Source organism: Equus caballus, chromosome 11 (assembly GCF_041296265.1).
Source record: "Equus caballus isolate H_3958 breed thoroughbred chromosome 11, TB-T2T, whole genome shotgun sequence".
Lineage (NCBI taxonomy): Eukaryota > Metazoa > Chordata > Mammalia > Perissodactyla > Equidae > Equus > Equus caballus.
The window spans coordinates 26,070,730-26,088,972 of NC_091694.1; the positions used below are offsets into that span (position 1 = coordinate 26,070,730).

Genomic DNA, 18,243 nt, shown 5'->3' on the forward strand with positions numbered 1-18,243 from the left:
GACATTTACAAAGCTCCTACCATGTGTCGGGCACTATGCCTGGCACTGAGTATCCATTAAAAGTTAAAATGCACATCACTCTAGGATTGATCTTCCAGAAATGCTCCTACAAAAGGGCTCAAAGACATGTCCATCACAGCATTGTAGCTGAAAACACCCTCAATGTCCATTGACAGGAGCCTGTTAAATAAACCAGGTACATCCTTATTATGAATGCTATGCAGCCTTTACAAAGACTGAAGTGAATCTGAAGAACCCACATGGCACGATGTTCATCATTTATTGTTACAGAGAAAAGGCAAGTCGCAGATCTCAATTTGTACATATATACTCCATCATACATATTATATATATATATATATATATTTCCTCTTTGCAAATGTATAGAAAAAATCTAGAATGATATGAACCAAAACCTTATAGTGGTGGTTGGCACTGTGGGATGGTGGGAGCCAACTGGCGGGAGATTTTTTACTATGTATGCTTTGTCATTGTATTTTTTGCAAAGAGCAAGCCCGGCTCTTGTAAATTTAAAAGAGCTTTCCTTAATGGAAAAAATATAGGCAGCTTTAGAAGTGAATAAAAACTTACATTGTGAACTTTGATCAATAGCAATTTATGATCAGCTCTGCTATGAGGAAGAGGCTAGAAAGACTCAGACATGTGGCACACACATGACATAGGCAACCCAGGGAACAGATAAGCAATGGACATAGGAAAGCCTGGACAGCTGCCAGACGTGTGAGGAACACGTGATGCCCGTATGACACACCCGCGCAGGACTGTGGTGGGTGCTCAGTATATATGGAATGAGAAACAATGGGTTGTGTCTGGCTGCTTGGTTGGTTGGATGAGCGGTTTCGCAATGGACCCTTATCATTATCATCTGTCCATAAATATGCCTCAGCAGCCATCTTAGAGACACCTCCCTCGATGCTCTCGTTCCCTCTTGGCTCTGCTGTTCCACTTCCTCCTGCCATGCCCATTCCATCCTGCTCCAAGCAGCCCTCCGTCGCCACCATTACATGAAACGGCTCTTGTCCACATCACCAGGGACCTACATCGTGCTGAAGCCAAAGGACAATTCTGTAGCCTCATTTATTCAGTCTCTTGGTGGCATTTGACATACTTGGCCACTTCCTCCTTCTGAGAATCTTCCTTTTCTGGACCTCTCTGGCACCACCTTCCCTGGTTTTCCTCTTACTCACCAGCTGCCCCTTCTCAGGCTCCTTCACTTTCCCCTCCGCCTCCACCATCTCTAGATGACAGTTGACCTGGAGGTTCGTCTCGGGCTCTCTTGTCTTTATCTCCGTTCACTCCCATAGCGGGTCTCATCTAGTTCTGTGGCTTCAGAGACCATCTGTTACCTGGTGAATCCCAAATCTTTCTCTCTGGCCAAGACGTCTCCCTTGAACTCCAGGTTTTTATATTTAACTACCTAGCACCTCCACTTGGACGCCCAATGAGCATTTCACAGCCCAGACTAGGCTCTAGTGTCCCTCCGCCCCACCCCAAATCCAGTCCTTCCGGGATTGTCCCATCAGAAATAAAAGTCGTGCCACCAGCCAGCCATCTATTCAGGTGGAAAAACCGAGTTATTCTGATTTCTCTCTTTCCCTCACGCTCTCATCCTGCCTCCAAAATAGACCCATGTCCACTTTTCACCGTTTCACTTTTCCAGCCCTAAACCAAGCCATGGTCAAGTCCAGCCTAGGTTTTTTCTTCTTTTTTTGAGGAAGATTAGCCCTGAGCTAACATCTGCTGCCAATCCTCCTCTTTTTGCTGAGGAAGACTGGCCCTGAGCTAACATCCATGCCCATCTTCCTCTACTTTCTATGTGGGACATCTACCACAGCACGGCTTGCCAAGCGGCGCCATGTCTGCACCCGGGATCCGAACCAGCGAACCTCGGGCCGCCGAAGCAGAACGTGTGCACTCAACCGCTGTACCACCAGGCCAGCCCCCAGCCTAGGCTATCTTAATGACTTCCTAGCTGGTTTCCTGCCACCACTCCTGTCTCCATATTGTCCCCTGCAGTTTATGCTGCACACTGCACTCGGGCAGATCTTTCTAAAGCATAAGTAAGACCTGTCAATCCCTTGCTGGAAAGCCTCTGATGGTTGCCCATTGCACTCGGAATAAGCTCCAAACCCCCGACTGTGGCCTGTCAGACTTGCAAGGTATGGCCCCTCCTGTCCTCTCTGACATCATCTCTTGCTTCTCCCCTCCTTTCTCACTGCATTCCAGCCACGGTGGCCTCTCTGAGCCTTGACTGTCCCAAATTAGCCTGGCTCAGGGCCTTTGATAGCTTTTCCGCTTGGAACCCCCGCCCCCGCCCCAGCTTCTCCGTCAGTCTTCACACGGCTGCCATCTTTTCGTCATTCTGGGTCCAGTTCAGCTGTCGTCTCCTCAAAGAAGCCTTTCCTGACCACCCTGCATAAAGCAGCCCCTCCAGTCCCTCTCTATCACGCTATCGTATGTTATTTTCTTCACAGCACATCCCAGTACCGGAAATCACCTTATTTATTTACATGCTCCTGTGTTTACAGTCTGTTTCCCCTCTTGGGACCCAACCTCCTCAGGGACAAGGATCTGCCGTGTTCTCTGTTGGGTCCAGAGTCTAGAACGTGCTTTGGGTCTGGTAGGCGTCATTCTTTGTTGACTGACTCACTATCTGTGGCCACAGTGGCCATGGCTACCTCGAGAGCAAAGCTCAAAAGGTCCTGCAGGCAGAGCACCCAGGAAAGGCCTACTTGATTCCACATAAAACCTGTTTTCCTTCTCATAATCCCTGTGGAATTTTGAGACCCTGTCATCCTGTGGAACCAGCTCTGGTGATCTAATGGTTAAGATCTGGCGCTCTCACTGCCGCGGCCCAGGTTCATTTTCTGGTCAGGGAAGCACACCACCCGTCTGTCAGTTGTCACACTGTGGCGGCTGCGTGTTGCTGTGGTGCTGGAAGCTCTGCCACTGGTATTTCACGTACCAGCAGGGTCACCCATGGTGGACAGGTTTCAGCGGCGCTTCCAGACTAAGACAGACTAGGAAGAAGGACCTGGCCACCCACTTGCGAAAAATTTTGCCATGAAAACTGTATAGATAGCAGCAGAGCATTGTCTGACACAGCGCCGGAAGGGGAAGAGGATGGAGCAAAAAGCCCGGGCAGGGTTCCGCTCTGCTGCCCACAGGCTCGCTGGCAGTCGGAATCCACCCGACGGCGCTAATACCAGAAAATCATCCTGTGGAAATCTGAGAGAAATGCTGAGGGAGTCCAACCTTGTGTTATTATAGATAAGACCATCAAAGTCCAGAAAAGAGAGGGGACTCAGCCAAGGTCACACAGCTGTCAGGGTCAAAGGTTGGATTTAAAACTCAGTCTAGGGAGTGCCAGCCGTTAGGGATGCCGTGGGGGAGGAAGTGGGTTTGACTCTCAAGGGGTGGCAGGAGGGACATCTTTGTGGTGATGGAACAGTTCTGCATCTTGATTGTGGTGGTGATTACAAAAATCTAGACAGGTGCAAAAATGACATGGAACCACACACACATCGTACAGTGTCAATTTCCTGATTTCGATACTGAACGCAAGATGGAACCACTGGGAGAAACTGGGCAAAGGGAACTTGAGACCTCTTTGTACTTTCTTGGCAACTTCCTGAGAATCTATATTGATTTCAAAATAAAAGGATTTTAAAAATCAGTCTCCTGCCTCCAGGTTCAAGAGCTTTTTACGTCGTTAAAGTTCATTAGGTCAAATTTAGTTTGATCTAATGTTTAGTTTGATCTAAGTTTATGTGCCCAGGGCCCAATATAAAACACATTTTGTGCACTTTTTTTTTTTTATGAGGAAGAGTGGCCCTGAGCTAACATCCATGCCAATCTTCCTCTTTTTTGTATGTGGGATGCTGCCACAGCATGGCTTGATGAGCAGTGTGTAGGTTCACATCTGGGATCCAAACCCATGAACCTCGAGCCACCCAAGTGTAACATGTGACCTTAACCACCACACCACCAGAAAGCCCCCGTTTTGTGCTTTCTATAGTTTGCAGTTTGTTTAAACTGTGGTAATTTGGGTGTAGAGGGGCTGTAATTTGCAGGCACCCACTGCAGTGGTGAATGCAAAGTTGGATGGATCTTCTCCCTCCTTCCCACCTGACCGTGACTTTCCTGTAGCCAAGAGTGTGGCTCCTGCTCACATAGAGATGCAGAGACAGGGAGGAGGCCCTTGGTCTGAGAGATGAGAGTTTCTTAGTCATCTAGACGGACCTCCATCGGGCAGGATTATATATATATACACACACACACAAAATGTAAACTTTATTTAAAAAACAGGCAACTGGCGGGGCCGGCCCCATGGCCGAGTGGTTAAGTTCACATGCTCTGCTTCAGCAGCCCAGGGTTTCACTGGTTTGGATCCTGGGTGCGGACATGACACCGCTCACAAGCCACGCTGAGGCGGCGTCCCAGGTGCCACACCTAGAAGGACCCACAGCTAAGAATAAACAACTATGTCCCTGGGGGCTTTGGGAAGAAAAAAGAAAAAAGAAAATCTTTAAAAACAGGCTGCATTTGGCTCATGCACCATTGTTTGCTGGCTTCTGAACTAAAACATTGAAACAGGTTTTGTTTCCCCACCTCTTATCCCCTCCTCAGCTTGCTTGTGCAGTTGGCTCTTTTAGTTGTCGTTCTGTTTTGTTTTTCCAACTTTTTTACACCATTCTTTTTATTGTGGTAAAATACACAGCACATAAAATTTACCACCTTAATCATTTTTAAGTGTACAGTTCAGAGGTACCAAACACATTTATGATGCTGTGCAACCATTGCCACCACCCATCTCTATAACTCCTGTCATCTTGTAAAACTGTACCCATTAAATAACCACTCTGCATTCTCTCTCTCTTCCCCCCAGCCTCTGGCAACCACCATTCTGCTTCCTGTCTCCGTGATTTTGACTACTCTAGGTGCTTCATATAAGTGGAATCACACAGTATTTGTCTTTTGGGTCTGGCTTATTTCACTTAGCCTAATATCCTCAAGGTTCTTCCATGTTGTAGCATGTGTTAGAATTTCCCCCCGTTTTATTTTTTTTATTTTTATTTTTTATGTTTTGAGGAAGATTAGCCCTGAGCTAACTGCTGCCAATCCTCCTCTTTTTGCTGAGGAAGACTGGCCCTGAGCTAACATCCATGCCCATCTTCCTCTACTTTCTGTCTATTTATGTCTTCTTTAATTTCTCTCAGCAAGGTTTTGTAATTTTCATTGCACAAGTCTTTCACCTCCTTGGTTAATTTCTAAGTATTACATTCTTTTTGATACTACCATAAATGGAATTGTTTTTATCCTTTCCTTTTCAGATTGCTCATTGCTAGTGTGTAGAAATGCCACTGCTTTTTGCATGTTGACTTTATATCCTGCTACTTTACTGGATTCATTTATTAGTTCAAACATTTTTTTGTGTGGAATCTTTAGGGTTTTCTACATATAAGATCATATCACCTGTGAACAGAGATAATGTTACTTCTTCTTTTCTAGTTTGGGTGTCTTTTCTTTCTTTTTCTTTCCTAACTGCTCTGGCTAGGATTTGCATTACTACATGGAATAGAAGCAGCAAAAGCAGGCAGCTTTGTCTTGTTCCTGCTCTTTTTTTTTTATCGTGTTTTTATCATGAGAAGGTGTTGAATTTTGTCAAATTATTTTTCTGCATCAATGGAGATAATCGTTTCCTTCTTCCTATTAGTGCGATGTGTTACAGATCGATTCATCTGTTGAAGTGTCCTTGCTTTCCAGGAATAAATCCCACTCGACCGTGGTGTATAATCCTTTTAATATACTGTTCAGTTGCATTTGCTAGTATTTTGTTGAGGATTTTTGCATCAATGTCCATAAGGGCTGCTGGTCTGTAGTTTTCTTGTAGTGTCTTTGTCCGGCTTTGGTATTAGGGTATTGCTGGCTTCATAGAATAACTTAGGAAGTCTTCCCTCCTCTTCAGGTTTTTGGAAAGTTTTGAGAAGGATTAGTCTTAGCTCTTCTTTAAATAGCTGGTAGAATTCACCAGGGAAGCCATCAGGTCCAGGGCTTTACTTTGTTGGAAGATTTTTGATCACTGAGTCAATCTCCTTACTAGTCATAGATCTATTCAAATTTTCTATTTCTTCATGATTTAGTCTTGGTAGGTGTTGTGTTCCCAGGACGGGGGGAAGGAGGGTGACAACCGTGGCTGCCCTCCTCTGTGTCTGCATCTCTGAGATGAGAAGCAGCAGTCACCAAAGAGAGCATAGATCCCTGATATTTGAAGGACAGAGTCCTTTTTGCCCACTCTGGTTCTTGCAAGCTGTGTGCAAGCTGCTCCAGGCACACGTGCACGGCTGCCTGCCACCTGGCTGGGGGTGGGGGATGGGTCCCTGCTACTGTGCTAAGAGCTGAAATTGACTGAAATTAACTGCAATTTACTGTCCAAGTCTTCCCCTGGAAGTTGCAAACCTTTGATAGGCTCCAGAGTTCCAAAATAGTTACATCAGACAGATTCTGCCTGTGCAGCTGTTGTCTAGGTGGGGAGACAGATTCCTGGTGCTTCCTACTCCACCATCTTCCCAGAAGCCTCTCAGCGGGATTATATTTTAATTGTATCCATTTGAGAAAATTCAACTGTGTGAGCTGAGATTTGACCAATAATTTATTCAAAACTTGCTTTCATTTCTTGCGAACATTTTCTCAGAACAAAGGATATTAAGAACTTTTATCAGAGGCTCAAGAAGACAATTTCTTGATTTGACACAGCAATAGCAGAATCTTCATCACCAATCAAACTCCGAATTTGTTATACCGCACATTTTTTTCCATATGTCCAGCCCCCTGGATTTTCCTGGACTTGTCTCTACCTGCCCCCTACCCCATTCACATAATGACAGGACTAGGGAGCAGCCATTTGTCACAGAGTGGCTCTGCCTCTCTGGCCACAGTTGACCGGTCCAAGGGTGGGCACGGATGCAATCGGGGCCCATCAGAGCCTTTCCACGAAGATTTTGGATTTGGAAATCAGTGAGTCTGTCTAATCTCTAGATTGCTCAGGTAGCAAAGCTGTTAGGTGGAGAACCTGGAGCCAGTGGGGCCCCTGTTAGCCACTGTGTGAAGAAACCCAGTTGAGTGAGTAAGAAAGAAGTCAGCAATCAGAGGAAAGTGGAGACAGGAGACAGAAAGTCCTGATAACCGTCAAATGTCTGGTTCCGTTTGTTGCTGAGGCCCAGCTGTCTTCCCATAGCCTGGCTACTCCACCCTTCTTTGGCAACCAGAAGCTAATAAATCTCCCATTTGCTCAAGCTAGTGTGAGTTGGTTTATAGTCGCTTGTAACCCAAAGAGCCCAGTGTGGTCTACTTGACCAACTCCCTCACTTTACAGATGACGAAACAGATTCTGAGAAAGGCTATGACTTCCCTAAGGCTGCAAGGTTAGTGAGTGGCGAGGTTAGAATTAAATCTCAAGTTTCCTGATTGTAGCTCCCACATATTCCTGCACAGCTGCTGCTACTGCAGTGCCACGTGACATTTCCAAAGCCTGTTGGAGAATTCCAAAGTCCTCAGCTGGAGGGAAATGCATCTGTACCTCCTCCTATCTATAAACAAAGGGGAAAAAATAAAAATAGAAGACCATCGAAACACAACTGGAGACCTGGAACCCAGGGGATGGCACAGGAAATTGAGAATGGAAAGAACAAAGTCAGACTTGGTAGAGGTGAAAACTCAAAGGACCCCACACTATTCGTGGCTGAGCTCTCGCATCAGGAAGACAGGATCAAAGGAGCCCTTCGCCACTTTGCAAAACTCTCGTGCAGGATTCAGATTAAACTGAGCTGATAAATATCCTCCTAACCAAGGCTGAAGGGAGATCAGACACCCACTCAAGTGTCGGCTGCCCGTGGGTCCCCAAGCCTGCCAGCCTTCTGAGGTCACCCTTACCTTCAATATAAAATAAGATGGCTTGGAGGGGCCAGATGCCCTTCTGGCGTTGTTGCCTCCTGATCCCCCGCCCTGTCCTAGACACAGCCTCCCCGCCTGCTCCCACCTCCCAGGTACCACCAACCAAGTTGTGTGTCTCTGACTTTCGTCGTAGGTTTGGGGTAACAGAGAGGGGTGGTGGGGCCTGGCAGGTCTGCAGGAGTTGTGGTTCCTCCCGCGCCCCGTGGTGTAAGAGGGTAACAGAGTGGGCCTGCCTCAGGCTGATCGCAGGGAAATCGACGACTTCACCGCCTGGACTGAAATGTGCGGCAAGGCGGTGCCCGTAGCCATGTAGGAACTTGTCCAGAACCACAGTGTTGGTTAGATTCCAGGGACCTGCCTGGTTCAAAGCAGGTTTTACAAGCCCGTGAGGCAATTATGCCGGGGTTTCGGGAAGACGTGGCTGGGGGACAAGAGCCTCGGGGAGCTGCCACTTAGAGCTACCTGGACGTGGCAGATCTTCACCCAGGACGGGCAGAAGCCACCACCCCAGGAACCCAGTGTGGGGGCATGGACCCGAGTAGCCACAAGCGCTGACATCTCCCAGCTCATCCTCCTCTGGTACCCTCTGAGCCTCCCACAGTCAGAGGGCACTTCACCGGGTTCCCAGTGCAGAGGGCAACTTCTAGGCGGCCCCGGAGCCCACCCTCTGCAGAACCTGTGCAGAGGGTCACATGTCAAACACGTTAATACACGGTGTGTACGCATCATGCCTGACCTTAGGACAGCAGCCCCCTCCTCAGGAACACCTCACCTGGGGCTTCCCTGGGCCCTGCCTGCAGCGGGGTTTCTCTTCCTCTCCGTGTATTCCCAAAAGAACCCCAAGCTCCATCCTGCAGTCCACTCTGAAGAGCATTTTAACGCTTTTTATCTAAGGCTTCCCATTCCTCTGAGGTCTTGCCTTCCACCAACAAACATATTTATTAAGGTGCTTTTCCCAATCCTAGAGCGTGTCTCTCAGGGCAATGCTGCCCGATTCTGGACCAAAAGATGCGATTCACAAGCCCCAGCAAAAGCTTTCAAATAGCAAAAACTGTCCCCCCATCTCCCAAACATTAGCCTGATCCATGTGTATTGTTTCTCCACTTACCATACGCAACAGTGGGACATACTTTCTGATAATGGCACAGAATCTTTACGGTCAGAACTACCCTGGAAAATCCAGGAAGGACTGTCGTTGTTTCTGTTTCCCATATGTCTACCGCTCACACCTGAAATGGAAATGGAGCCATTCCTTGGCTCTCCTTTACCTGGGAAACATCAGGGCTCCCCAGGTGGCTTCTCAGGGTCTCCGTCACAGGAGAAAGCTTTGAGGAGCCTTCAAAATCCAGAGAATAAGCCGCGAGAATCAGATAGGTTTAAATTTCAAAAGTTCTTAGCAGACTTTCGAAATTCCTCAATGACAATTGTCTGTTCCAACCAGCTTCCTCAGAGCCCGCCGGACACAACCTGCGTCACTGACCACATTCCTCTTTGCGGCTTCCCCTCCTTCTCAGCTCCAATTTGGTGCTAGATTCACCAGACCCTCTGGACTAGACCCACAAGCCTCAGGGAGGACTCCAGCTCACTCTGCGTTTGGGGGCCCTTTGCAATCCTGGCCACGAAGGGCAGGACTCCCGACGCTGGCTCCGGCCTCCTGCAGTGAGCAGCGTCCACACAGCCTGCGAGCAGGTGCAGAATGCCTGCCTGGTGAGGAAGACCTTCTGTTTCTTCCTCCTTCCAGACTCCATCAAAATGGAGCCTAGCCAGTCTGCGGTTCTTCTTCACTAAGATTTAAACATTTACCTCCTTGATGGAAAAGAGTCTTAAAGCTGAATTTCTGTAGCCGGGATGGACGGTTTTCATAAGCTGCCTACAGTTCTGTAGCGAGGCTGGAGGGCAGGTTGGAAGCGTGAGCTCCGTGGACCCCGATAGTTTCCTGGATAGAATTCAGGGAGTGTGTGAACTGAAAGGGGAAAGGCATTTCATCTTGATTTTCACAAACCTCCAAGTGAAATTTGGCCTTTCCTTCATCACGAAGGTAGGCATCAAGCCGTGGCAATATTATCAGAGCAGGAGCTGGGGATCTGTCACATGGAAGCCACAGATGGTGTATGTCACCTACAGTAGGTGCAGGTCTCTGGAAATGTCATTCACACTCAGAACGACTTTAAAATTAGGTTACATATTAGACTCATTGCTAGATCTCATGATTTAGTGTTTTTACAAAGAAGCACATGCATCATGTTATCACAATTTTTCCAAATATTTTGATTATTGCCTTTTAATACAATTTCTTCCCTTTGTTCTGATGTCTTTTATTTTATACCTTTAAAGTGCATCTTATGCATTATTCCAAGAAGAGGTCCGTAGACTCCACCAGCTTGCCAAAGGATCCCAGGGCAAAATAAATAAATAAATAAAATTAGGTACTTCTGAACTCTGGGTAGATGGTCCAGGCATATGGATGTTTTTGGGAAAGATTCTGCTTTTTATAGGGAAAGCAAAAGTGGCTTGTCTGGGAGGGGCATCTGTTTACGCGTTGTTCCCGTGCGTTGTCAGGAGGAAGGCCCATGAGGTCCCGCAGCAGCACTCCCGCGGGGTTGTGAGGAGCCTCTTTCCATGCGCCTGTCACCTGTACTCCCTGATCTGTCACGCGTCCCTCTCTGCACTCAGCCCGCGCGTCACATTCTCGTCACACATCTGTTACACCCAGTCACTTAGTTTACGTGTCTGCACGTGCATTGCACGTTCCCGTCAAGGCTCTGTCACGTTTGGTCCAGTGCCTGCTGTGGTGGGTCCCCCACATGCCAGTTGTATGTCCACAGATGAATTTCACATGTAAGTCACTTGTCCATTGGGTAATATTTCCCTCATAGGTCCAGCAGGTGTTTGACATGTAACTATCAAGGTAACTCATGTATTCATTCATTCATTCATTCATGAATTCCTACCATGTGGCAGTCACTATTTTAGGCTCAGTGGATGTAACAGTGAACAAACAAAAAGCCCTGCCTTTGCAGAGGCAAGACAATAAATGTAACAATGGTAACTCAATATTCAACTGAAAATTATTATTATTCAACGTAATGATAAGAACAACAACACAGTAAGCACACCAATAAATCAATAAGCATAACACAGTAAATCACACCATATGCCAGAAGTGATGAGTCTTACGGGAAAAACAGGGCGAGGTGAGGGGATCAGGGCTGTGGGGCAGGGTGGATACAACTGTAAATAAGGAGGTCACGTAGGCCCTTGAAGAGTCCTTTGAGCAAAGACTTGAAGGAGGCAATTAAAGGAGCTTTGACGGTATCAAGGAACCGCGTTCTAGGCAGAGGGAACAGCAGGTGGCGAAGCCCAGAGCAGGAACACATCAGGAGGAATGTCGAGGAGGCCAGTGTGGCTGGAGTGGAGGAAATGGTCAGAGGACAGCAGGACTGCTCCAATTTCTCTCAGGCTCGATGAATTCAGAGTTTACTTGCTACCCTAAACCTTTGACATGGTTTAGCACACACTCATTGGTGACACAGTCTGAGGCCTGAACATCCGTCCCGGAAACCGTTGCCTGTTGTGTCCCGGCTCACTTTAAAACACTCTGATGAGTTTAATCTCAGGGGGAAGGAGCCCTTCTCTCTGCAAAGCAGGGTATGGCAGCTGGGCCAGAAAATGAAAATCGTGTCACCCACAGGTGGCATTGGAAAGGTCCCAGTCTGCCACTTAGCAAGCTGGGGGACAGTGGTCACTGTGCCAGCCTCGCTGAATCTGTTTCCACGTATGTGTAACGGGGCACTAACCCCTGGATCGTATGGCTAGAATGCAGAAACAAACCTCCGGTCTCCAGCCTGAGCCTGGCACTCAGGCCGGCCCAGCGCGGTCACCTGCTTTGCCTGGCCGCCAGTGCCCGTGTGTCTCTCCTTGGACCTCACTTGCCCTGCGACTCAGAACTGACTTCAGGACCTGAGGCTCTGCTCATGTGTGAGTAAGATCTCGGCATGGTTTCTGCTCTATTCTTAATCCTGAATTCTCCCATGTAGTAAAATTCTTCAAATCTTCTTGGAGTAAAAAAAAGCTGGAGCCTAAATCCTAAAAAAATAAAAACCTGAGGTTGCTGGCACAGCTTGTCTTGTAACCCTTTGAAAGGACATGAAAAAAGTGGTTACAAGTGCCCACTCGTCACCTTCAGTTGGCAGGAGGCTGCCCTCTGAGACTCCTTGTCCTCTGCTGCCATCACCTGGAGAGAAGAGGGACTGCGGGACACGCCGGCACAGAGACCACAGAGGAGGGAGACCAGGGGCTGAGACCCTTCCCGCTGACTAGGAGACACCGGGCCTACCCCAGAGAGGCCAGCAGCGCACCTCAAATGAAAAGGCAGGTGGCGTGACTTGAAAAGCTGTCAGGGCCCAGAGAGGGCTCAATGTCAAAGGAGGGAGTTCTGAGAATGACAGGTCTAGTCTCACCTCTTACAAAAGAGGAAACCAAGACCAAGGCAGTTGTATCTTCTTTCCCAAGGCTGAACTACACCTTAGAGACAGTCAACATTTGAACTCAGAGCCCTGAGCTCGAAATCCAGGCTTGCTTTAGAGCCTGGCTGCTCAGGGTGTAGTCCTTGGATCAGCAGCCTAGGAGTCCCTTAGAGGCTCGTTAGAAATGCAGGACCTCAGGCTCACCGGAAACTGACTGGATGGGGACCAGCATTTGAATAGAGCCCCAGGAAAGCGGTATGCAGGAGAGCCACGGAGCCCTGCTTTCCAACCCACTGCCTTCCAGCTTTCCTAGCAGGGTGCATTAAGATGATTTTATTTCCCCAAATGGAAATCGTGACATTGTTCTTTCCTGCTTGTATAGGTTCTAAATGTTCACTGTAAAGAAATTCAGATGATAGAGGACAATTTAAAGCAGAAAGCAATAAACATTGTGGTATATAAATAGCCTTCTAAACATTTTCTAGGTGCGCGCACGCACCCGCACACACACTTTTACGAACATCAGATTGTATTTTCCATACTCTCTTGCAGCCTTTGCTTTTTACTAAAGATACTTAAGGATGATTTTTCTTTTGAAATAGTAGTTGCTCAACGAATATTTGCTAAATGAAAAAATTGAATAAACCAATAATCATGGGTGTATTAGTTATCTATTGCTGCGTGAAAATTACCCCCACACTTAGCAGTTTAAAATAACAAGTATTTCTTGTCTCACACTGTTTCTGAGGGTCAGCCCCTGGGAGTGGCTTAGGAGGGTGATTGTGGCTCAGAGTCCCTCACGGACATCGCAGTCAACTCGTTGATGGGTGCAGTCATCTGAAGACGGTGTCACCTCTACTCCAAAGCCATCACCGTCTCACCTGACCTCATACGACAGCCATTTGTCCTATCAGGTATCCGCATATCTGCCCTTACCCCCTCTCAACTATTGGCCCATGTACCAGCCAGAGCGAGCTTGGAACAAGGCAGACCCCACCTAGTTGCCCCCTGCTTAAAATCCATCTGTGGTTTCCCATGGCTTATAGAATAAAATATAAACAATGCCAATGGCCCCCTCTCACCTCCTGCCCTTGTCCCCTCGCTCTCTGTGGTCCATCCCTCTCTCAGCCTCTCCTACGTGCCAAGCTCTGCCCGCCTTGGAGTTTCCCAGATACGGTTCCCTCTGACTGGAACTCTACCCAGACACACTCGCCGCACGCATTCGCCATGCGCGTTTGCTGCAAGCATTACGTGAGTGCCCTGCGAATGGTAGGCACTCAGTAAATATTTGTTGAACATACTATCTTTTATCCTTCATATTAGCGGCAAATATTTTCCCCAGATTGTGGTTTGCTTCTAACTTTGTTTATTGTTTCTTTAACCTTCAGAAGTTTTACACTTTGATGTAGTCAAGGCAGTCAGTCTCTCTATGGGGATTTCTCTGTTGCTTTATGCACAGAAAGTTCCAGAGGTTTTATAAGAAGAGCAAGTGCCTAAGCAAGGGCCCAAGTTTGAGGAATTCAGATTAGAAGGAAGAGGAAGCAGACGTCCTTGTTGGAAACTGACGGAGGGAGTCACGGGTGTGATCAAGGCCAGGCGCAACAGCAGCACAGGGTGAGGATGTCCCGGGCATGGTTCCCTTGGCCTGCCATTGTCCTCATGGTGCTGCCATGGTATTAATGGTATTCATACCTTCCTAGTGGGTTGGGAAAGTATTACTACCTTAGGACATGTCAAAGGAAAGCAGGTCAGAGCCATTTGCCAGGCACTGACTTTCAAGGTAAGAATTGAAGGATGGGGTAGTAGTTTATCAGGTCCAGGCTGTGGGTACGTGTGTGTGTGTGTGTGTGTGTGTGAGCATGCGTAAATGTGGCTGGGAGAGGTTTCAGATAGAGGGAACAGTATCTGTGAAGAGCCCCAGATGGGATGTTTTCAGGTGGTCTTCATTAAATGCCTACTCTGTCTTCCAAAACCCATCAACGGGGCAAGGAGAGGATGTTGCCGACCACGATGAGGAGCTGTGTTCTTGAGGGTCTCAGCCCAGCCTCAATTTCCATGGAGGACAGGACCAGCCAGCTCTGGTCCTACCACGCTTCTCCACCCCCTGCCACAAGAATTAGGTGCAAAGCCATGACTACAGCACAGAAGTTGTCCCAGGTGAAGCCCCTGTCCCCAGGCAGCCTTGGTTCCTGGCTGGCTGTCCCGCCTTTGGCTGTGAGAAGGGGTGGTCCTTTGACTTTCAGAAAAACACGTGTAAGCTGCAGCCGTTCAGGGCGGGGTACAGTGTTGAACCTCTTGGGGTGGGAAGGTCAATAAAGATGCCACTCAGGCCTGCCCAGCCTTCAGCCCAGCAAGGTGACACCGGGAGGGGAGTGTCTCACCTTCTGTCTGCTGGGTGCCAGGCAGAATATAATGGCGATTCTGTGACTCCCGGTTGCGGGCAGGAGCCAGGCCCTGTGCTGAGAAAGGCTTTCCTCAGTACAACCTTAGGTGGTAGGTGTGACTCTTATCCCCACCTTACAGATAAGGTATCTGTGCTTTGTTCCAGGTCGCTCAGCTATACCTGGCAAGATCCAGATGAGGACCCAGGTGGCCCGGCTCTAGAGCCCCTGAAGGGAACCGGGACGCCCTGCGGTCTCCCAGCCCCTGGTGGAGGGAGGGTGTCCATGGGCTGGGCGTGGGCACGTGTGAGGCAGGGCTGGGACCTCCACGTCTGGTACCCGGGGGAGGAGCCTGAGCCAGGGATTCTGATTCCAACAAGGAAGGACTTCATGGGGTGTGGAGATGCTGCTGCCCAGAACTTTCTCATAAGGCAAGTCCCTCCTCTGCCCTGTTGCAGGGCTGGAAGAGGACAATTTTAGTAGCAGCAGATCTGCGTGGGCCCCAGATGAATGGCAGGGGGCCAGCTCACCAAGTACGGACAGAGCTGGGGAAACACTGAAACAGAGGCTGTTAGAACATAACCTTACATGCAAGGAAGGCTGAGGTGGTTTGGGTTATGTGACATTTGTCAGCATGAGGCCATCCCCCAGGAGGACGAAGGACAAGGTGCCAATCCAGGCTTCGAGAGGCACAGGCATGCTGACAAAGAACAGAGAGGGGCTGCCTCCCCTTGCAGCAGGACCCTAGTGGCCTACCTGGAGGAGGGGGCCCTGGAATGTGGAGTGGAGACAAGTGGGGAAAGGAGTGGGGTGAAGCAACTCAGGGAGAGATATGGGACCAGCAGCAAGTGACCCGGGCTTACTCACTGGTGGACTGCCGGATTCCAGGAAGCATTTGTGAGCCTGAGTGTCTGCGTGTTTTTATAAACTTCCCCACTTCCAACTTGGGATCAAGACTTATTTGGCAAAGAATGTTGCCTTGGGGAAGGAGGCTGACTGCCTGGAGACGGGAACGAGTAGGTGAATTCGTTCCTCAGAGGTCTAAATATGGCTTATTTCTCCAGGGCTCTGGTATTTTTCTAAGATAAATAATTGAATTGCTGAAACTGTGAAAGTGAGCCCTTGTGCAAACTCTGGAAGATTCTTAGTGTGTAAGTCTGGGAGTCTGTGTCAGTTAAAGCTTATGTATGTATAACTGATTTTTTTTTTTTGAGGAAGATTAGCCCTGAGCTAACATCTGCTGCCAATCCTCCTCTTTTTGCTGAGGAAGACTGGCCCTGAGCTAACATCTGTGCCCATCTTCCTCTACTTTATACATGAGACACCTACCACAGCATGGCTTGACAAATGGTGCCATGTCTGCACCCGGGATCTGAGCCGGCGAACTCTGGGCCACCGAGAAGTGGAACGTGCGCACTTAACTGCTGCGCCACCAGGCGGGCCACCCATATAACGGATTTTAATCATGATAAAATTGGGGCTTGTGTTATTTTTTCTGTGTGTTGAATGGTTTTCTTTGCAAAAAATGCACTCATGCACTATGATTTTTAATCGGAAGAGATTAGAAATATGACCTTGTATTGATAGATTTGTCTGTTTTAATTAATAGACTATATGTTTTAGAGCAGTTGCAGATTTATGAAACATTGAACAGAAAGTACAGGGCGTTTCCACGAACCCTCCTTACCCCCCATACCCACGGTTTCCCTGTTATTAATATCTCGCATTAGTGTGGTATCTTTTCTAAAACTGAGTCAATATTGATGCATTATTATTAACTAAAGTCCACGTTTACATTCGGGTTCACTCTTCCTGTGGCACATTGGATGGGTTTTGACAAACGGATGATGATGTGGAGCCACCCTTACAGTATCCCACAGAATAGTTCCCCTGCCCTATAAATCCCTGTGCTCTGCCCAGTATTAATAATTTTTTAAAAGGAAGATTTTAGATTTAAGTGATTTTCCCCTCCACTTACTTCTAGAAAGTACAAGTTATACTGTGTCCCTTCCACCCATGTCTACCCCTCCCCCTTCCAGGAAGCCGGTCAAAATGCTTCCTCAGTGACCAAAGGGATGGCCAGCACATGTTCAGTACCTCCATTCCACGTGGCAATGTGAGGGGCCCCTGAGGACCAGAGAGGATGTTGACATGATGGCCCCCTAACATTGTGATGGGAGATGGTTACCCACAGTCTCAGCTCAGGGGGTCCTGGACGGATTCCATTCAGCCCAGCCACATGCCGGTGTCGCTTTCGGTTGGAAGCAACAGAAACCCAGCTCAAACTAACTTAAGCAGCAGAAGGAGTTCAAATACCACAAGGACGGGTCTCAGGTCTGGTCCTGCACCAGGTAAACTCTCACTGGTGTCGCTGCTTGGGGATCCGTCTCCAAAGGGCGCCTCCATCTTGCCGAGGTGATAGTGCCTTTCATCTTTCATTGTCTGGAGGTTTTGTCTCAATCCAGGAGGGGTACACATCTCCGCAGCCAGGTTTGCTGCCAGGTACACAAACACGCAGTCAGGTTCTCACGTGCCCTCCCTCCATTTTATCTCTTCTGGTTAAAGGTGTGGCTCCCTGACCGAATCTCCGTTAAACAGCAGCTGCGTTGTCTTGCAGGGTGGACCTGGCTGGGCTGGCTCCAGTCTGCTATCTCCAAGGGCACCGTGGGTTTTGACCAAAGGGCCTCACACGTGCTGCAGAGATATATTTAACTGCTCCTGTTCACAGAACAGCAGGACGCCTCAGGAACAATCTTTCCAAAGCAGCCTTCCTGTGGTTTCCCTCTGCCTTTCAGTCCCACCAGCCTGGTTCCTCCCACCTGGGCTGAAAACCCAGGCAGGCTTCCTGGCAACTCTGGTCATCCTTTCTCCAGTCCCTCCAAGTGACAAACAGTGTGACATTAGTCACTAAAAGGCCTAATTCTGCAAAATGGTAGAAACATCCATCTTCCTGTCAAGGAGACTTCTCCCCAAGCTGGGGCCCATGCTGGGGAGAGCCTGCGTCTGGAGAGAGGTGGGACCATTGGCTCCTGCTTTCTTCAAGCAAGGACTTGCTGGGAGCAGAGTTGGCCTCCTTTCCAAGCGCTGCCTCGCCAGGAGCACGCCCCACGTCCCATGACCCCCGGAGGCTGGGGCTGAAGGGCTGGCCGCAGGCCCACTGAGAGACAGCCCACCTCACTGGCCCCTCTGCCCACCCTTGGGCTCCCACTTCCCTTGTTCGGCTGTCCTTCCCTGAGAAAGTTCCCTAAGAAATACCCTGCAGGCCAAATTCCACCTCAGCATTTGAGAGGCCCTCCCTGCCTCTCCCTTTCTGCTGGCGGAGGTTGCAGCCACGTCCAGGGGTGGAGCTCAAGGACGCAGATGGAAGGCAGGGAGCCCCAAAGCCCTCGTTTCACTGATGCTGTCACGCTGACCCAGCCTCT

General features: G+C 48.7%; 1 long non-coding RNA gene across 1 annotated transcript; it reads left to right on the forward strand.

The window, feature by feature from the left end:
- Positions 1–13,955: 13,955 nt before the first annotated feature.
- On the forward strand, positions 13,956–16,313 carry LOC111775664 (uncharacterized). Its single transcript, XR_002811510.2, has 3 exons — positions 13,956–14,220; positions 14,430–14,597; positions 14,989–16,313. It is a non-coding gene; the product is annotated as an uncharacterized lncRNA (long non-coding RNA).
- The last annotated feature ends 1,930 nt before the right edge of the window (positions 16,314–18,243 follow it).